This window comes from Drosophila elegans, unplaced genomic scaffold (genome assembly GCF_018152505.1).
Source record: "Drosophila elegans isolate 14027-0461.03 unplaced genomic scaffold, ASM1815250v1 contig_208, whole genome shotgun sequence".
NCBI lineage: Eukaryota > Metazoa > Arthropoda > Insecta > Diptera > Drosophilidae > Drosophila > Drosophila elegans.
This window is the reverse complement of record NW_024545578.1, coordinates 2,664,695-2,685,318: the sequence shown is the minus strand read 5'-3', so window position 1 is coordinate 2,685,318 and position 20,624 is coordinate 2,664,695. Positions and strand designations below refer to the sequence as shown.

The 20,624-nt window shown below is 36.6% G+C and overlaps 1 protein-coding gene across 1 annotated transcript in view; it reads right to left on the bottom strand.

Moving 5' to 3' along the window:
* LOC108145902 (regulating synaptic membrane exocytosis protein 1) overlaps positions 1–12,722 on the bottom strand; it is a 71,387-nt gene extending 58,665 nt beyond the window's left edge. Inside the window, 1 exon segment of the mRNA XM_017271555.2 lies at positions 12,350–12,722. The gene's annotated coding sequence lies outside the window, so the exon portion shown is untranslated.
* Positions 12,723–20,624: the final 7,902 nt, after the last annotated feature.

The following is a 20,624-nucleotide window of genomic DNA, read 5'->3' as shown; positions in this document are numbered from 1 at the left end:
TTGATTTACCTGCTATCAAAGACAGCTGCGACTCGCATTTGTGCGTGTGTGTGTGTGTGTTTGCACTTGGTGCGAGCCCCGAGCCACAATGGCAGGACCTTAGATCCCCGCTGCCAGGATACACACACGCCGAGTGTTTGATTTCGCCTTTATGCTCCAGTTGCCAGCCATAAACGCAATAATAAATACGGATTGTCGGGGCGCAAAGTGCCAGGATGCCGCAAACGATTCAGATTCACATTCGGATTTAGATCCGCACTCCCATTCCCATTCCCATTCAGATTCAGAACTCACAGTGGGTTGTATGTCAGCAAGTTTGGCCAACTCGGCCGGAGGGCTCAACAAGTGCAGCTAAGGCCACATCATTAACATTTGCTGCGCAGCACTCAATGCCAAGGCAACGTGACTTATAAATATATCCGCACATAGGTACATTTTGTATGCCTAAGGTCACGAGGGCTAGACGCACCTCAAGAATTCTATTTACAGTGCTTAAACCAGAGTTCTGTTTATGTGTGCAGCTTACTTTGCAAGAACCTTCAAGAAAATCCGGCTCAAATACCATTTGTTAATTTCATTTGACCTTAAGTATTCCCTATTATTTCATAAATATGGCTGGTAGACTTAGCATTTTCATTTGCGTCAGAAATCGGTCTATAAAAACCTCTTAAGACTAAGTGTTTGAGCATCAGGTTTGATTACGAAATTAACCCATTAAAAAACAAGAAAGAAAGCAAACTTCGGCAAGCCGAAGTTCATATACCCTTGCAGCTATCGCAAGAATTAAAATTAATTAAAATTATGATTTACTTGCGTATATGTTTAAAAACATTGAAGCTATGACGATTTGCAGCTTAATTATTTGATTGTTCTTTTATATATTTTTATTATTTGTATGGGAGCTATATGATATAGTCGTCCGATTTTGATGAAATTTAAACCGTAAATCGAAAATATTTAACCATTACTAAATGTCGAAGAACTGAACAAAAAATTAAAAAACAGAAAAGTTATAATTTTTTTTCATTTATTTTTCCGATTGTTCCTATGGGAGCTATATGCTATAGTCGTCCGATTTTGATGAAATTTAAACCATAATTCTGAAATATATAACCATTGCTATATGTGGAAGAACTAAACAAAAAATTAAAAAACAGAAAAGTTATAATTTTTTTTCATTTATTTCTCCGATTGTTCCTATGGGAGCTATATGCTATAGTCGTCCGATCCGGCTCGTTCCGACTTATATACTACCTGCAATAGAAAGACAACTTTTGGGAAAGTTTCATGCAGATAGCTTTAAAACTGAGAGACTAGTTTGCATATAAACGGACGGACAGACGGACAGACGGACAGACGGACAGACGGACAGACGGACGGACAGACGGACGGACAGACGGACAGACGGACATGGCTAGATCGACTCTACTAGTGATGCTGATCAAGAATATATATACTTTATAGGGTCGGAAACGTCTCCTTCACTGCGTTGCAAACTTCTGACTGAAATTATAATACCCTCTGCAAGGGTATAAAAAGATATTTATATTTTGTTCTCGGACTTTAATTGTAATTATGTGTGAGTTTACTTTTAAAAGAACCTTTAAGAAAAGCCTGATTAGATATTATTTCTTAGTATATTTTGGATTTGTTTTACAAATATGACTTGAGGTAAATTTATTAAACAAATTTAAATTTAAGGCTCGAAAAAAAGGAAAATATAACTTTTAAGAAATAATGTAAAAGCAGCAGGTTTGATTACAATGTTGTCTTAGTTAAGAAAAAATGTTAATGCCATCATTCATTCATTTGCACTTTGAAAAATGTGATCGTAAAATCAGTAAACTTCTTGCCAAAATTAAATTTATATTAGCCAGATTTGTGCTTTAATCATAAACGTGATGTTGCGTTCTAAAAGTATAACTTTTAGTTTATACTTTTATGCAGCAAAATAATTAGCCTTTGATAACTTTCTGAATTTTATTAGAAAGAATATTCCACAATATGGAAAGCAGTTCGTAGAAACAGTTGAACCTTTGACCCCGAACTGGGAAAATATTTTTAAAGTAAATCTGTCAAGCTCTCCTTTCCCACGTAGCTTTCCAATGTATTTTTAGAAATGCTAATAATTCACTCGCAAAGTGCGAGCTGCGTGGGGTTCGTTGCCATACATTTCTGACTTAATAAGTTGACAGGAGCAGTCAATCAGCGTCACATACTGCCTTTACCCTCTGAGATTTTCCCCCATTTTCCATTTAGCATTTTCTACATTTCACACGATTTTCCACACCGCACATCCTGTCGGCGACAGTTCATTTAAAAATCATTGTTAGATCTGGCAAACTGTATCTTTAATTAGCCCAAGGACCTCTTCCAGAGCAGAGATTTCGTTGCTTGGCACATGTTAAATGCAAAACGGCTCATAAAATCCAACCAACTAATGTGACACGCATTTTTGGACTGCTGCCTGTTGCTCTTGAGTTCGCTTTTTTAAGGGGGAAAACTCGAGAGAGAAATGGTTTTCGCGTGGGTGGTGTTCTGTTTGGGCAAAACGTTACTTTGCGCAAAATTATGCAAATTTGATGTGCGTTTTGTTTGGCACAGAACACCGCCTGCTGTGTGTGTGTGGGTGGTGGTTTCTGGGTGGTTTGTGGGTGGTTTCTGGGGGCAGGTCCTGTGGCGGTGTACCACATGCCAGGACCTAGGCAAACATCGAGCTGTGCAAGTTCCTCGGACAGCAGACAAAGTGCATGGCAAACAGAGCAACTTAAAACACACAGCGCACACACACACAAACATGCTCGAAAGAAACCAAACATTTGTTAACCCATTCTGAGGCTTAGCAATCCCCAGAACTTTAAGCAAAGCTTCAGGTGCAGCTGTCCTTACATATTCAATGAAATTCAAAATCGATGTCCTCCAGCAGAGAAAAAAAGGGACTTATCTGATCAAAGCAACGCAGCTAGCAAAATAACGAAACAATTTCTGCAGCAAATGGAAGAAAAACACGAGAATCCGGCCAAGTTTTTTCGGGCCTTTGAAATCTCGATTTCGTTTGTTGTGGGTGGTAGTTTTGTTGGCCAGGAAAATCGCAAAAAGAACAGCCCAGGACCTTGTAACCGGAAACCACTCACAAAATACACACACACACACACACTTGGGCGGGCAAATAAACTGCTCATTATTATGCAAAGTTTTCACTTGTTCGCTATCTGCGGAAGTGTAAGTTGAGCCACTTTCACTAAGGGCAAACTAACTGGCTTAAAATTAAGAATAACTTTCTTTTAATAGGAAATTGTTGAAAAATGGAGATCTTTAAACTTCTAAATAAAGTCACTTTCGAACTAAAAACTTTTTGGTCCTTAAAGAGATTTAACAAGTAATACTTACAATATTAAGCAAAAAGGTAACAAAGTGCTGAACAATTTGTTTAAAATTTGTATTTAATTTTCTTCTGTGGAACATTTTTTTTAAGCATTTTTGACCTTTGTTGTTGCTTTTGTCACTAAAATATTTTATGAATATAAAAATGATCTATATAATAAAAATCGTTTGATTTTAAAACCATTTTCTAAATTCCAAAGTCATAAGTATATTGCCCTATTTTATTTTTCAGAGGTATACCACAATTTCCTATTAAATTTCTATATCAAATTCACGTTAAAGAAACACATTTTTTTCCGTGCTTAAGTCTGCCAGAAGCAACAGTCGGTCAAATAGCACACCCCGCGCCCTCAATTTAATTGGCCGACTATACAGTTTATACTCGTATAGTATGTTTGGTAAGAGGAGTGGCCCAAACAGACGTTGGCATATGGCCAGTCGACCCCAAAGCTTAATATTTCGCTAACGTGCTCGTCATTCGGCTTCTTTTTCTGGCTAAGTACACGCCTGGGATTTTGCCAGGCTCATCGACCAACAAAAATGACTGCACACAAAGTGAACTAAGCTTTGCGGCCAAAGCGAAATGCGGAATTCAATTTGCCGGGATGGGACGGCCGGAATTTGCCAAAAACGATGCTTAATGCGCCACAAAAATTTTGCAGCGCCATGAAAAATGAGTAAAGCAACAAAAAGAACAAGATTGAAAAAATAATGGAGCTAAATTTAAACACATATTTGATTTATGGCCAAGCTCAGCAGCCAAAGTAAAAAGTTTCGAGTTTTGCCGTTTGGCTTTGCCAATTTTAAGGGCCCTGCGATAAGACGAAGGCTTGCCACCAATTAGCATATGCACAGCCACGCAAACAAACACCAACAAACAAACAAAGGCACACTCAGACAAACAAACAAACCTACATTAGGGTGATCCTTTAAATTTGCATACTGTAAGGCCGGACTTTTAATCTTTTGAAAAGGATTTTACGGCATTCGTTTCATTGCATTTATTTTACTATAAATTCGATATGCTCTTGACATATAGTTTCTTATTATAAAAGCCTTGATTTTAAATACGAATACGCCAAGTAAATCAAATAAAAAAATAATTTTTAACTAAACGATTATTTGGTTTAATATATTAAGTATGGTTCTTTCCTATATAAATCCCAAGGCCATTTTCAGAATAAATATACATGTGAAACAATAAATCAATTATTCAAAATACGCATACGCCATGTGAGCCACGTCAAATATTTCCTAATTGAATATTGTTTAATAGAAAGAGTTTAGTTATTTTTGAATAAATATAAACATGAAACAGAATTCTTTTAAGAAAGCGCTTGAGTTTTAACTTCTTGCCTTTAAAAACAATTTTATAAATATTCTGTTATTTTTTGTTAAAGGTAATAGTAATACATTTCATATATTGTGATAAGAGTTATACATTTCTTAAATACCCTCAAGTACACCCTATCGCAGACTCACACACATATAGACACAAAGAGCGAACCACGCCGCGAAGTATGCAAATGTAAGCGCCCGTTAAACATGCCAGAAAAACACGCCTCAAAAACAACTGGCAACAAAACCAGAACGTAATTGCCTCGTTTCATTTTTAATAACTGTCAATCCTTTTGGACTGTTTCTGGGCGCGGCAATTGCCGACTCAACTGGCACAAGTCGCCCCGTAATTTGAGCCCAGCACATGAGAAATACTATAGAAACACCGCGTTACAAAAAAACCCAAAAAAAAAAAACACAAAAATCACAGTCGAACCACGAAACCAGGAACAACAGAAAGGAAAAAATGTCGACTTTGTAAAAGGAATAGATAGACAAACTTTTGGGCATGGTATTAGTATACCCTGCAGAGGCAATCAAACTAAATTGAATTCATTCCGATATGAAAGTTATAGTCTGAGGCAGACAAACCAGATGAGAGATGAACTTGGGTTCATCTGAAGCGAATATTTATGCAATAATAGAACCCGAAATATTCACAAACCGAACAGAGAATGTCTATTCACAAAATGACTTAGCCATAAAAGGGTATTTTATTGTCAACGAACCGCAAATAGTTTTTGCCCCATTTCCCGATTTTACAGCGCTTTTGGGGGCCAAAAGTTTGGCTCAGCTCCTTTGATAAATGTTTGTGCCAACTTTTGGCCAAACTGTTGCTCGGCTCTCGCTTTCCACACTGCATTGTGGCCATATCGGTGGATGTTAGCCAAAAAAAAAAGGGGAAACCAGGCAAAAAATAAAGAAATTTTACCTAAAACTTTTGGAAAACAGCGAGCCCGCCCCAACTTTTACATTTCAGTAAAATTACTTTCGATTTTCAGCAACTCGGCCATCTCGACCATCTCGGGGCTCATTTTTATTGTTTAACTTTAAGCTCAGCCTGTTGCCCCGTCAGAGGGGCACATCATGCATTAATCATCTTGAGTACACAAAACACGGCTACGGCCAGTTCAGCCGGTTCAAAGTGTCAGGCTCCTCTGGAAACGTGACCCCGGGCGCCAATTACATTAATCAAAGCATAAAGCGTAAGCTGCACTCATAACACGACTCTTACTTGGCTCAAATATTTCATTAGGCCAACCCATCCTCCAGTCGATCCAGCAATCCAACAATACAGCAATCCACCCACAGCAAAATCCACTCCACCTCGACCCATAGAAAGGGCATAAAATGTCAATTTTGCCCAGAACTCAGGGAGAGCACAGCCAAACAAAGAGGCAAATTTTCTTTGCCTACAGTGCACAAAGAAAAATTAAATAATTACAAGCCTATTTGGCATAAGAGTACAATTGACAATTCTATAATTAGAGGACCGTTTTGGACCTTATTTTCAGGTAATCAATTTAAAAAACGTCTGTATTGAAAATACTTCCTTGCTTCAAAAACTTAAGACGTTATTATTTGAGGCCCTTTTTTTCTTATCTTATCAACGCGTGGCAATGCTATAATTCAAAAGCTTACCCAAACTTCACAAATTTTGTTCTTCAGTAATACTTTAATTGCTTTAAAATCCTTTTTAAAATTCCAGAAATTTATTTTATTCGAGTATAGTTAAACTGGGAGAAGAAAAGTTTATATTAAATAAAACACAATTATTATCAAAGAGCTTGTTTATTTATTTATGCGCTGTGTGTTGTTGCGAGATTTATAAATGTCATATTTTTTCAAACAGCATAATATAAAAATTTGCTTTTCAATGTAAATAAGTATTTTTTAAAATGTGTACATGGAAGCAACATTTCAGAAATCCTTAAAATCGTTTTAATATGCCACAAATTTATGCTATTCAAGTGTAGTTAAGCAGGGAGGAGGATTGGGCTTGCGTCAGCAGGCAGTGGAGCCATTATCAGCTGCTTTGAGCGATTATAAGTTGGGGGAAAGGACTGGGAAAGGTCCTGGAAGAGATGGTAGCAGTTGGGAGGAGTTGGGAGGTGCTGGAAGGAGCTGGGAAGTAGGAAGTGGAAGGACAAGGACAGCTCGGGCTGAGTTGGACGCGGGTCAGGGTCGCGTTTAACAAAATGTAAACACAGCGCGGCCTGGCAACATTTTGCCAACACTGGTTATCTACCTTCTGTCACTGTCTGCCTGGATATGCCATACATCCCTATTCCTATTCCTATACCTATTCCCTAGTAGCTAAGTCCTCTTTTTGTGTGCTGCCCGGATATTAGGGATAGTCCACGTTACGGTAATGGCAATGCCAACAGCCGGCGGCCCACGCACATTCAGATCCAAATCCAGAACCAGACTTTAAATGGCACAAGGAAATTGTAAAATTTGTAGCATTTTGTCACTGTCGTTGCTGCGGCGATTTGGCCAAGTTAAAGGCAAGTGGGTCAGATCCCTTCGGATTTCGAAGGCTCCAAAGGAGAATTATCTTAATTAGACTGCCAAATAAAATATTGTTTTGGCGAGAAGAGAAGGGTAACTTATTTCTTTACAAAGATCTAATTATATTTCTTTACTATCGTTACTTTTCTTAATAATTTTTCATTAGAAACAAATGTTTGTCTTAAAAAATTATTTATTTGTTTGTGCTTTTATTATAACAAATATTAATACAAAATAAATTTTAAGATTATACCGCTGATTTTTCGGTACTAAATAAAACTATTTTGATTTAAATTTGCTCTATAAGACTTAAACAATGAAAGAAATAATAAAAATCTTATTAAAATAGACTTATAATATTAAAAATATTCTTAGGCTGTTGCTGTAAGACAAATGTAGTTTTTTAAGATGTAAGCAAGTAATTTTGTTATTTTTCTTGTAGAAAAATTAAAACCTTGGAAACTCTTTACCCAACTACTACTACAGTTCAATTAATTTTGTGTTTGCGCGAAAATTCGAAATCCCGTCAAAGCTACAAGACATAAAAGTAATTTATTTTAAAGCTGACTTTAATTCATTCAAAGTTCACTTTATTTTCCCAGAATAATTCAACATTTTGATGGATTAAAAACAAGCGAAAAAGTGTAATTTATTTCTGCCAGCCAACCACTTTTTTTCACGCCGTTGCATAGTTGCTTTTTTTATGGGACCTTAACGAGAAATTGTATTTCGGGACACAGTCACGCATCCACATATGCAAATTATCAGTGAACAAGAGCGGCTTCAGGCTTCAAACTGCTTGGCAGAACTGTGGGTAAACATTTTAATTGAGAATTCGTCGAGCCGCAGAAAGTAAATAGAGGAGTGTGCAAACGACATGTGGGCGGAGCGATTGCGAATGCATGACAGCATCCTGTGTTGGTGGAAAGCTGGAAAATGCTGGAAAATGTGAAAAGGGGCTTTTCCTTCTACGCCTTCCACTTAGAACCTTTTGGTTTTTTTGCATAAGCCTGCACTTTGCACATTTTTGCATGCGTAACAAACAAAAAAGGGAGCAAAAACTGGCTGCCTGACTACCGTGATGAGTGGACATGCCAACGAAATTCAATTAATTACATTCCCCACTGCCAGCAAACTATTTTCCTGTGCACAGCAAAAAAAATAGATGCTTCTGGGTGAGAAATTTTAGAATCTTAGAATAGCGAAAGTAAATATATTTGTTTCTTTATCAGAGCGAAGACAAGATATACTTTACTCTTAAATATTTTGCTGAGGATACTAAACAACATTAATAATTTAATTTACATTTTAAAAATTGTAAATTCCTCCACTAAAGCTTTAAAGCTAAAGGCTTACAAATAAAAATATTATTTAGTATTTACAATTGTTTTCAGCAAGTTGACTTAATTTACTTTTTTTTTGCCGACTTATAGCCCATCATACATATTTAATACCAGAAAAATAAATAGGAATAATCATTTCAGAATAAAAAAAAAAAAACAAATGACAAAAACTAATTTTTCTTATTGCCAGTTTGTCTGTATACTATGTTTATATTGTCTGCACAAAGGCAAACATGATACATTTAACAAATGTAAAAGGCTTAGTTTAAAGTTTAAATAAACATTGCCTTACTATACAATTCTATATTGCACAGCCATTTTCTTAATCAACAAAATTTCTTTGTTAATAAGATGCAGAATTAGTGAGTTTATTAAAATTCAAACAGATAAGAATCTTGTAAATATCACGTTTGAAATGTTATTATTTTTCACAGCCGTTAAAATGGGATGTCGGCATAAAACCAAATACAACAAATGAGAGCGACTTATTTAAAAATGTAAAATAAATATTTGCGCCTGTGGCCAGCATCATTCACTTTATGCGCTTTATGTCGGTAGTTATTTGTTTACGCGTTTTTTATCTTTGGCCCGGAGTTTGTTTTTTTTTCGGTCCAACCAGTTTGTTTGCGTCCGGAAAACCCGGTCAAAAGTCGCGGATGGGGGAAAAAAAATTCGCTCACTTTGCTGCTTTATTAAAAATTGTTGTGCAAATGAAGCGGCAATTTGGTATTTTGCAACAAACAATCAGGGAGTCCTTCATTATTCACCATGCGATGAGTCCTCGGAATGAAGTTAATTAATTTTTGCTTTTGATTAAAGCGCAACGAAAGGCGGCTAAGCAGGGCCCAAAAACACAAAGGACTTAATCCTGTTGTGTGTGTGTGTGTGTGTGTGGTTGAGTGGGAGAAAAGGATGAAAGGATATTTCCCCGAGCGTGTTCAACATTTAAAACATTTTGACTTTTGGATACGACATTAATGAATACATTTGGACAGACATGCTGGGAAAAATGTCCATCGTTCAGTGGTTTAAAATGCCATTAAGTTCATAGGGACTGGCCAGCCTGTCAGCATTTGCCTGCTGTCCACTTTCCGGCTTTTCCCGACCCACATTTTCCGCTGCGAGCTGTCAGCATGCATAACTGTTGCTGTCAGGATTATGGCTTGTCATATTATGTATTATAGAGTCTTTTATTTGCTTTCAATTAAAATGCGTGTGTGTCAACCGGCTGCGCATATAAATTGCCAACAAAATAAGACGCAAATTTATGCAAACCATCCGGATGAGTATTCTTTTTTTCTCCAGTTTTTCCCCGACTATTTGTTGTTTTCGGCCAACTTTTCCCTTGTCTTTTTGTTGGCGGTTTTGTGGGGAATCTGAAATGAGTTTTGCCGCTTGATTTGCATATCCGCTCAAAACAGGAAAACTAAACAACTTTGTTTACTCCTTTAGATAGACACAAACACGTTGGTCGAGAAAACATCAATACAAATTGTGATTCTTGTAAAAACAATCGAATGAATTTGTAAAATATGGGTTTGACTTTCAACCTGCAAATGGCAAAAATATGTTTTTACCCTCTGGAAAATGAGTAATATTAAGGGTATCTACATTTTTAAAATATTGTGGTGACTTTTAAATTAGAAATAAAAAACCACATTCCCTACCACTAAAATTTTCGCATAAATTAACAATTAAAGCACTTTTTTAATAGCTATTTGGTATTGAAAGGGAATTTTGCGCATACATAATTAATTTTTTGCTTACTAAATTAAATTAAATTAATCTACGGTGGGTAAATAAATTCATTGGCCATTACTATGTATGTTCAACAAATGCTTATTCAAATTCAATTACAAACTTCCACTTATTTGCATTCAAACAAAAAACTTCAAACCACAAATGGAAAAACAAGTTTCTGCAATTACCAGTATTGGATTTAAATACATTTTTAAAATCAATTAAGCCACTTTTACATATTTTATGTATCAACAACAACAAGTGGATAAAAATTGTTATGAATTCAAAATTCCATATGAAAAAAATTTGTAAGTGCAATTTAGAAATATTTGTTTTAATATAAGCCTCTTCTAATATTAGCCACATTTAAATTTATAAAACCAATGACTTGCACTTCAGATTCTATCCTACGTAATAAATATATATCGGAAAATAATGTGGTCATTTTTCATTGAGGAAAATTCAATTTTTAAAAGCAATCTTTACGTTCTCCACTCAGTGGTGAAGCGCGATAAAATTAAGTTTTCGTAATAAAAATCAAGCGGATATTAGGCTAATGCCTCTGACCTTAATGGCTTATATCTCTTCGCCTTTTTATGCTTTTGTTTTGTCTGTGTGGCGGTGCACAAAATGCTTATTACTGATTGATAGGAATCTAAATTAAAATGGCATAATAAAAGCACTTTGGAGCAGACTGCGACCAGACGCGAAAAGGCAGGTGAAAGTGCTTTCTGTTCTGGCTTTTTCAGATCCTTCAGAGGTAAAGCTGCACAAACTTTGGCAGGGATTAGGGCCAAGAGTAATGACAGTTGGCTGGCCAAAAGGGAGGCATTAGCCAGTCCTCATACCAAGCCCAAAACCGATTGCCATCGATACGGCAGGCGGGTCACGTTCATAAAGTCTCAATCGCAGTGAATCGAACAGCAACCAGGTGCCGGAGACAGCTTAAAGTTGCTCCGCACCATAAATCCTGAGAACTTAAAGCCGGAGCATCGGGGAAACTCGAGAAGGCCCCGGGAAAATCCTTAACTTAATTATAAATTAATTAGACGGGGCCCAGCACAACATCAAAGTATCAATAATTAATCGCCTTGATAATGTTTTCAATTTCTTGCTTCATTAAGTTGTTTTATTTCGCAGCCCGCGAGGTGTTGCTTCGTCGTCTTTTCTCAAAGCCCCCAAGGGCTAAGACATAAGCCTGGTTAATACATTTCGAATTAATCGGGGGGAGAACAAAAATCAATAGCTTTTGAGTAATGGTTTTTTTATGTTTTATTTTTCCTTTCTTTTAAAATTTGGTACTTGATTTGCTAGCAAAACTGTTGATAGCACATCAAATATTGACAGTAAAAAGGCAAGGGTTTGTAAATCATTCAACTTTCAAGCCTTTTTTTATTTTGCTAAGTGTATATATTCAATATGATAATAATTTTGTAGTAGGATTGCCAACTATTTATATACTGCTTACAAAAACTTTATTTATATATACTTAAGCACATTATTAATAAGAAAATCAATAGCTTTTGAGTAATGATATTTTTTATGATAATGATAACAAAATTAATACTAGCAAATACAAATACTAATTTGAAAAACTTTCAACTTTTTTATTAAATACTCAAGGTAAATATTCTTTTCTAACATAAATCTTGTATTGTACAAATAATCTCGTTTATTTAATTAATTTATGTGTAGAAGTATTATTAAACAATTTTTTTTAGAAAACCATTACAAGCACTACAAACATTATTAATTTCTGCCACATTAATTACGAGATAACGGATGCTTTAGTTCCCAACTTTTGAAACTTTTAACAATAACTTCAATTTTAAAGCTCTTTCTAGTTTATGGGAAATTAATTTAAGAGTTTTTTGTACACATGTGACTGAGCAGTGAGCACGAGCGGAAATAAAACTGAAGCCGTATGTGCGCCTGATGGCCAGACCGGAAATTAAACTATTTGCTAGCCTGCCACGCGAGTTTGTTTTCATAACAACGATTTTGTGGCACACACACACCGATTAAACACTCACCTGTAAATATTATTTTCTTTTCAAAACTTAGAGCGACTTCACTTAAGAGGGGAAAAAATGTATATATCTTCAGGTAGCTTGTGTTAAGCGCGCGTTTTAAAATTTATTCGTCACTTATTATGGCTTTTGTTTGGTGTTGGCCAGCACACACAGCACTCACGCACAGACACACTCACGCACACAGAGACAGCCAGGATACCCACACTCGCGCACTCGCACACCTTGGCCGGGAAAGTTAGAAAAGCTATGGCTTCTATATAGCCTGGGTTCCTGGTTCTGGCTCTGGTTCTGGTTCTGGTCCTGGTTACCCAAAATGCACTGGTCAAACAGGATGTGTCAGCCTCCGCGTTTTTGTGTCCTGCTCGCGAGACGGCTCAACTCGAACTGTGACGAGGCTGGCACTTTTGGTCCTTCGGAAAAGCCACTCTCTCTACCAATCGTCCTTTTCTCTCTTTCCTGCTCTCTCTCTCTCTCTGTCGCACTGCTAGTGAGTGGCATGCAGCCCGTCCCTTTCGCGCACTGGAAGTCCTGCCACCAGCTGGCCCAGCATTAAAAAGTAATATCAATTTCCACCTTGCGATGTCGTCGCACGAAAGCAACAGCTAAGCGATTTCCCTGGATGCGGATGCAGGCAGCTGCGAACGTCGCTTTTTTCCCGCCCTCCACATGCTCCGCCCCCTTTACGCCCACGCACTGTTCGCGGCCATAGAAGGTGCGCACTCTCTATGGCAAACGAGTGGCAGTGGCAGTGGCAGTGCCAGAGCCACCATCCACATCCACATGCCGATTTTGGGTCTACACGAGCGGACAAGTGTACCCGAGTGGAGAGTTTTCATAATTGTTGCATGCCCAGCCGATGTCGATGCTATGATGTGATGATAATGACGATGATGATGATGGCCATCATGTCGATGGAGATTTTGGAAATAGCCAACTGGTTGTAGAGATATTTGTTTCTAGAGACAGATATAATATTAGGTGGATAATTTACGAGAGGCGCTTTTAGTTCAAGGATAGGACAAATTTAAGTCAAACAAGTTAAAATCAAAAATCATATTGTATTCAATAACAAAGTAGAAAATATTTAATTTTTAGAAAAGAAGAAATGAATATTTAATCATAAATTCTAAGTTGCTTTTAAAAGGATTTTAAGCTTAACAAATTGTACAAATTTATAGGGTTTAAAAGAGTATAAAGAATCTTGAGTGTTTCAAATTTGCTACTATAATGCAAGTTTCTGATATAAAATTGATAGAAAGAAAAGTCAATGAGTTTGCATTAGATATTAGAATTAACTGACAGTTTGCTGTGGTAACGAAGTGGAAAGGGCTTTATTCAAAGCACACGAAATTATTTAATATAATTATAAACTATGAATAAAACAATACGCTAACTTTTAATTATTAATTTTTGTTATTAAAATTAAAATGAAATCTTTATTATATAAAGATATTCTTATCAAAAAAAATAATCTAAAATGAAGTGTATTTTTGAGTGCTCAATAACAGACTTAATTACGTTATCCTAGCAACTTCACGTTGACTTTGTCTGAATACAAACTAAGCGGTGGCCACCCATACTGGCAAGCAGACGGTGGAAAAAGCGCAACAGGACCAAAATAATTGCGCGTTAAACATGTGCCAAGCAACAGCCAAATAACACGGCGAGAGAAAGCCTTTCACCGAGAGACTGAGAGAGAAAGTTAAAGAGAGAAAGGGTGAGAGAGAGTGGCAAAGGACGACATTGAAAGCCGAATGAAGCCGAGGCCCAGAGAGTCCTGCCTGGAAATGTTCAACTGGTTGCGTTTTCGCAAGCAACAGGATACGCTGGAAGGCAGGAGAACATCGCCCAGCACTAAAAACATCGCACGCACACCAGCTCAAAATCGCAGGACCTGCAGCAGCAACAAAAAAAATAGAAGAAAAAAAGAACTGAAGGAGCGGTAGCAGTGGCAGGACAAGGAGCAAAAGGACCCAGACCAATCCAGACCAACCACAGGCATAGAAGCAGTCGCGTGCTTTAAGCTTGAATACCAAAACAATTTGAGCGAACAATAAAATTCAATGGGCCCCCAAGAAGAGTGTGGAAATGGAAGGAAGCCACGGAAGGAAGAGTGCTGCGAAAAAAAGCTGAGGAGGCAGCGAAAAGAAAATGTGCCAATGCGAGGTGGAAAAGGGAAAATTAGGGGGTTGGGGAGGAGTTGGGTGGCGGGAGTTGCGTGTGAAAGGAGCAGCGCCTGTTGAAGGACGAACGGCATTAGAATGCTGCAAAAGAAAACGCACACGGTTAAGCTTAAAAAAATGGTTTTGGAAACCTGGTTCTTTTAATTCTTTTTACTATAATAAATACCCATTCCAAATTTATTTTTGCGATATTTCTATATTTTTTAATCTTAATAAAATGTGGATTTTACCAGCTTAAAAAAGTTAAAAATTAAAGGACTGACACTAGTGCATACAAATTATTAGTAATACTGCGGGCTAACATTTATTATTTATTTATTTTAGTTAAAATGTATTTTTTTTATGCTTACCTTGATAGGTTTTTTAATTTTCAAGTTATTTGTATAATTGAGAAAGAACGTTAATTTTAAAAGCAGTTGTACTGGATCCAGAAATTTAAGTTTTTATACTCAGAATGTTTTTTTTTAATTTTGTATAACATATTTCCCTTGAATCTTTGCCGAACTTGTTTTCCGAGTGTAGCCAATGTTTACCTGTTAGCCAGCCAGTCATCGGGGGATGTTTGGTTTGGATCTGCTCGAGAATCCCCCTCCATTCCACTCGAGGTCGGGATGTCGACTGGCGACTTCGCAGGCCTTCGAAAAGGTATGCAGCGTCTGTCGATTAAGATGCCAGGGTCTGGGTATCAACACTGTTAAAAAATATACTAAGTGCCAGCACTTTAAATAGTTTTGACTTTGATTTTAATCCATTTCGTTTAATTATTTGAAATGTGTACATTGTCTTCATTTTTTAAATTATTTCATATATTTTAATACTAATGCCATTTATTATAATTTTATTACATGATGGTATAGATATTAAATTAACTTGTTTATTCATTCCTTTACTGTGTACCTATATATAATACATTATTATTTTTTTCAGTTTAGGTATCTGGGTATCGGGGTGTTGTGGGGGGGAGGGGGTCTTAGGCCGGGACCTGGCTGCCAGCTTATCAATTTGTATGCCTGCAGATATTTATTTATGAATATCCTTTGGACCCTCGCCCGCTCGAAATGCCGAAATGCCGAAATGCTGAAATGGTGAAATGCCGCGTAATCCTGACGCACACCTTTTGCCTTTGGCCAAAAGGTCCTGCGTGCGTCCATTTTTCTCGGCTCCACTTTATGTGCTGTCTTTTCTTTCTTCTCCCTTCTTTTTTATGGGTGCCTTCCGTCGTCTCTTTAATTTTATTTTTATTGCAGATTGATTTTTTCAGATTAAGTTTTCCATTTTACGCGAGGGGCTGCAAGGAATCTGCTTCAATTAGCACTGCACAACAGTGCTGAAAAATAAAACATAAAGGCGAGCCCCTGTGCTCCTGTTTTCACCCTCCATTTGCTCTCGTCACACACACAAAACTCGAAGTAAAAGTAAAACATTTTCATGCAAATGCTTTTGTTTAACCATGGAATATCCCCGATATTTGCACACATTCTGGGCAACAATCCAGCGCGTGTGAGAGTCTTGCGGCAAAAGTTTTTGCTCCGCACGCAGCCAGCCAAGAGCAAACAAAATCAAACCGAGCGCAGTAAAGCAAACCAATATTGACCCATGGTCAGGAGGTGGATGGGTCAGGGGTCAAGTGGCGGGGGTCCGGGGTCGGACTAGCAGTGCGGATCGATCAAAAACCAAATGCACGAGGGTCCTGTCTCCGAAATAACCGTCATTTAATAGGGAGATGGGCGATATGCGTCCACCTTTTCAGCTTCTTTGTCCATATTTATTTTATAGGAACAACTTATATTATTACTATTATTATTTATACTTGCATTCTTTCAGCTATGTAAACTTGTGTTTCTTTTTTTATAAATTTTGATGCACAGAGAAAACTAGCAATAGTTTAAGGTACAATAACAGGGTTAAACCATTTTAAAAACTAAAATGTTTTAAACAAAGAACAAGAACAAAGAAACAATTATTATGATTACTAAAATGTTAGGTTCGAATTTTAGAGCTCTGTTTTTTTTCAAATTACAGCCCTAAAATTTATAAAAACAACACAACTTAGAAATGATATGCATAAAATAGTATGCAGATTGTTAAAGATTAAAGATTAGCTCAAAAATCAAGTTTGAGAGGATCATCAATCACTTACTTTACCTGACATATATTGTCACAGCCAAAATTTTGCATGAGAAACTTTTATTTTTCTTTTTGGTTATAAAGCAAAACAAAATTCAAGAACTGCAAAAATTCTGTGCTTTATTTATGTTAGGTCACATTCTAGTAAATCGTTTCTTGAAACCGTTTTACTCATAAATTAATTAAATATATATCCACCCCTAGATAAAATGTACTCTCTTTCCATTCTGCAATTTAAAATCAAAAGCACCCACGTTTCAGTGAGAGAATTATTGCCCCATAACATCTGCTTCGAAGTGATAGAAAAAAAATCCAGCTAATTGCCTGCCATTAGATTGGCTTAAGAATCTGTTTTGCCATGGCCAATGGCCAACTCCGACTGCAAGTGCAACTGTCATTGAGCTGGATGACCAGCTGGCAGCTTATCCCTGTCGGTTATGTCAACTAAATGCGTAAGCTTATTTTGCATTCGCCATGACACTCAATTAATGGCAATGGCCAGGAGGGAAGAGTCGAAAAGGACGAAGGACAGCAGTCCGAGTACAGAGGACCAAGCATAATCCTTTGCACACTTTCAATGGCTACAACTTAATTATGTGGAAGCCCTACGAAAGACAGCCGAGCACTTGACGCTAATGCCAGGGCCACTTGAATCTCAAATCCTCGCTCGCCAACAACGAAGATGGCTGAATTAAGAGGAACCAATTCCCGGATGTCACCAACTTTTGTTTATAAATTACCTAAAATACTCTTGAATAAGGAAATAAAGTTATATAACAAATATTTCATATTTAAAAAAAATATATTAATTTCAATATTTTAAAATATAACAATATATTTTACAAATTAATCAAAATTAAACAGCATTAGCAATTAAAAATTGCTGATTTAAGAGGAACCAATCCAGGATGTCACCAACATTTGTTTACGGATTACCTAAAATACTATGTTAAAGGATACATATATCAAATTATACAACAAATGTTAATGTATTAAAATATATATTTTAATCAAACAAAAACAGAACCTTTTTTAACCATCCTTTCTATGAAAATAAATACAAATATTAATTGAAACATGTGATCACAGAAGTTTAATTATAATAATATATTTGTAAAATTAATTTAAAGTTAATAGCATAAGGAGCATTGAACAACCCTTCAACCAGCCTTCAAAAGTCGCTTAATATTTAAACCCATTAAATACTATCTAAATATTTATCTTCAAAATGCCAAAACAAAGTACCCTTTGGGAGGGCATCAGAAAAAGGTCTAAGAAAACACAACTTAAGTGCTTCATTACGATTTTAATTTGGCATTTTACCTGCCCGAACGCCCCGCCCTTTTCGACCAACATCGTCGCCAACTTGGTCTTCTTAATTAGAACAATTTGCGAGGACGACAAGTGGTCTTAGCATAAACTTGGTAAATGACGCAAAAATCGCGACAAGCAGTCATTGTTGCCGTTGTTTTCGTTGTCGTTGTCGTTGTCCTGACCGTTTTGTTAAATGCTCAATGCAAATAGTTTGCCAGACAGATTTTCGGCTAGGCCGTATTTTTGCCTATTTACGGTACAGCGAGAAAAGTTAATTGAATTTTCACACCAAAGACGGCTGGAACAATGGTTGTGCCTGTGGCTTCAAACGCTTTATTTGACAAAGTAATTAACTCTGAATAATGTGCCGGGAAATTTCTGTCGTCGAGTGGGTCATAATTTGTGAGGCGCTAGAAATTCCTATTGTTAATCAAACAGGGAAAAAATCGTGCGCCGACTCAATCAATTGATATCGATCAGTGGGAGAAGGCAAAAGCTGGCGGGAAAGTTAAAAGTTCACACCAGCGAAATGAAAGCAACAGTTTTACTGACTAGGTGTCCGTTTTGCAGCGGTAAATTGGTATGGGTATGGGAAACTGGCCCAGAAGGATGATGGCCTATAGCTCAGCCAACTTGTTGCCAGGCCAAGTCAAAAGGCAAAAGCCAAGGGGAAGTACGCACATTGCGTAGTTCCCTTGGGGCTTCGGCTAGGGCAGTTTAGGAAACCTCTATAGGGCAGTGATCAAGAGATTTAGCCCTATGTCTGTAGGGAGTAATCAAAAGGGTGACCTTTTATTTAAAAAAATATCTTCTTGGGCAGGGACAACAACTTCTTCAACAGATTAAAAGGCTCAGTTACTATAGTAAAAAAAAGTTTGTTACATGGTTTATTTTAAAAACACTTACTATTATATTTTTGTAACCAAAATAATCACTACTTTATCAAATTTTGTTTATAATATAATAATATGTAATAATTAAAATTAAAAGGTAAACTTACTAGTGAAAAACTTTTGTTGACTGGTTTATTTGCTTATCAATCATTATACACAACTTAAGTGCTTCATTACGATTTTAATTTGGCATTTTACCTGCCCGAACGCCCCGCCCTTTTCGACCAACATCGTCGCCAACTTGGTCTTCTTAATTAGAACAATTTGCGAGGACGACAAGTGGTCTTAGCATAAACTTGGTAAATGACGCAAAAATCGCGACAAGCAGTCATTGTTGCCGTTGTTTTCGTTGTCGTTGTCGTTGTCCTGACCGTTTTGTTAAATGCTCAATGCAAATAGTTTGCCAGACAGATTTTCGGCTAGGCCGTATTTTTGCCTATTTACGGTACAGCGAGAAAAGTTAATTGAATTTTCACACCAAAGACGGCTGGAACAATGGTTGTGCCTGTGGCTTCAAACGCTTTATTTGACAAAGTAATTAACTCTGAATAATGTGCCGGGAAATTTCTGTCGTCGAGTGGGTCATAATTTGTGAGGCGCTAGAAATTCCTATTGTTAATCAAACAGGGAAAAAATCGTGCGCCGACTCAATCAATTGATATCGATCAGTGGGAGAAGGCAAAAGCTGGCGGGAAAGTTAAAAGTTCACACCAGCGAAATGAAAGCAACAGTTTTACTGACTAGGTGTCCGTTTTGCAGCGGTAAATTGGTATGGGTATGGGAAACTGGCCCAGAAGGATGATGGCCTATAGCTCAGCCAACTTGTTGCCAGGCCAAGTCAAAAGGCAAAAGCCAAGGGGAAGTACGCACATTGCGTAGTTCCCTTGGGGCTTCGGCTAGGGCAGTTTAGGAAACCTCTATAGGGCAGTGATCAAGAGATTTAGCCCTATGTCTGTAGGGGAGTAATCAAAAGGGTGACCTTTTATTTAAAAAAATATCTTCTTGGGCAGGGACAACAACTTCTTCAACAGATTAAAAGGCTCAGTTACTATAGTAAAAAAAAGTTTGTTACATGGTTTATTTTAAAAACACTTACTATTATATTTTTGTAACCAAAATAATCACTACTTTATCAAATTTTGTTTATAATATAATAATATGTAATAATTAAAATTAAAAGGTAAACTTACTAGTGAAAAACTTTTGTTGACTGGTTTATTTGCTTATCAATCATTATAAATAATAAATGTACCTTACATTTATGTACATTTTAATAATTTACTTATTTTTAGTTGTAATTTAATAGCACATATAATTAAGACTTAAAGATAAACTTTTTTAATGATATTTGCTTTTACTTACTTGTAACTATTTATTCACTCGCAAAAACTAAAAATATTAATTAAGACTTCGGGGCCTATTTTATTAACCTATAAATTAAATCTTAAGCTTTTGTAAAATCTTAAAAGGTAGTCCAATTAATAACTTTAGGTAGTGCAACTAGTAACTTAATTTAAAGTCCCGAAGCTTAAGTAAAATAGAAGTTGTACCAGAAACAAAAAAACTTAATTAAAGAGAACTAAAACCAACTAGTTACCTTCATCATCATTATTTCTTGCTGTACAGGAGACCTGCTGGTTTCCTGCTAAATGTTCTATTTGTGTCTTAGCAAGATACCAAATTCGCAGAAATAAATCTCAATTTACTCGACTGGCCATCGGAAAATGACCTATTTGTAGCGCAGCTCAAACACAATTA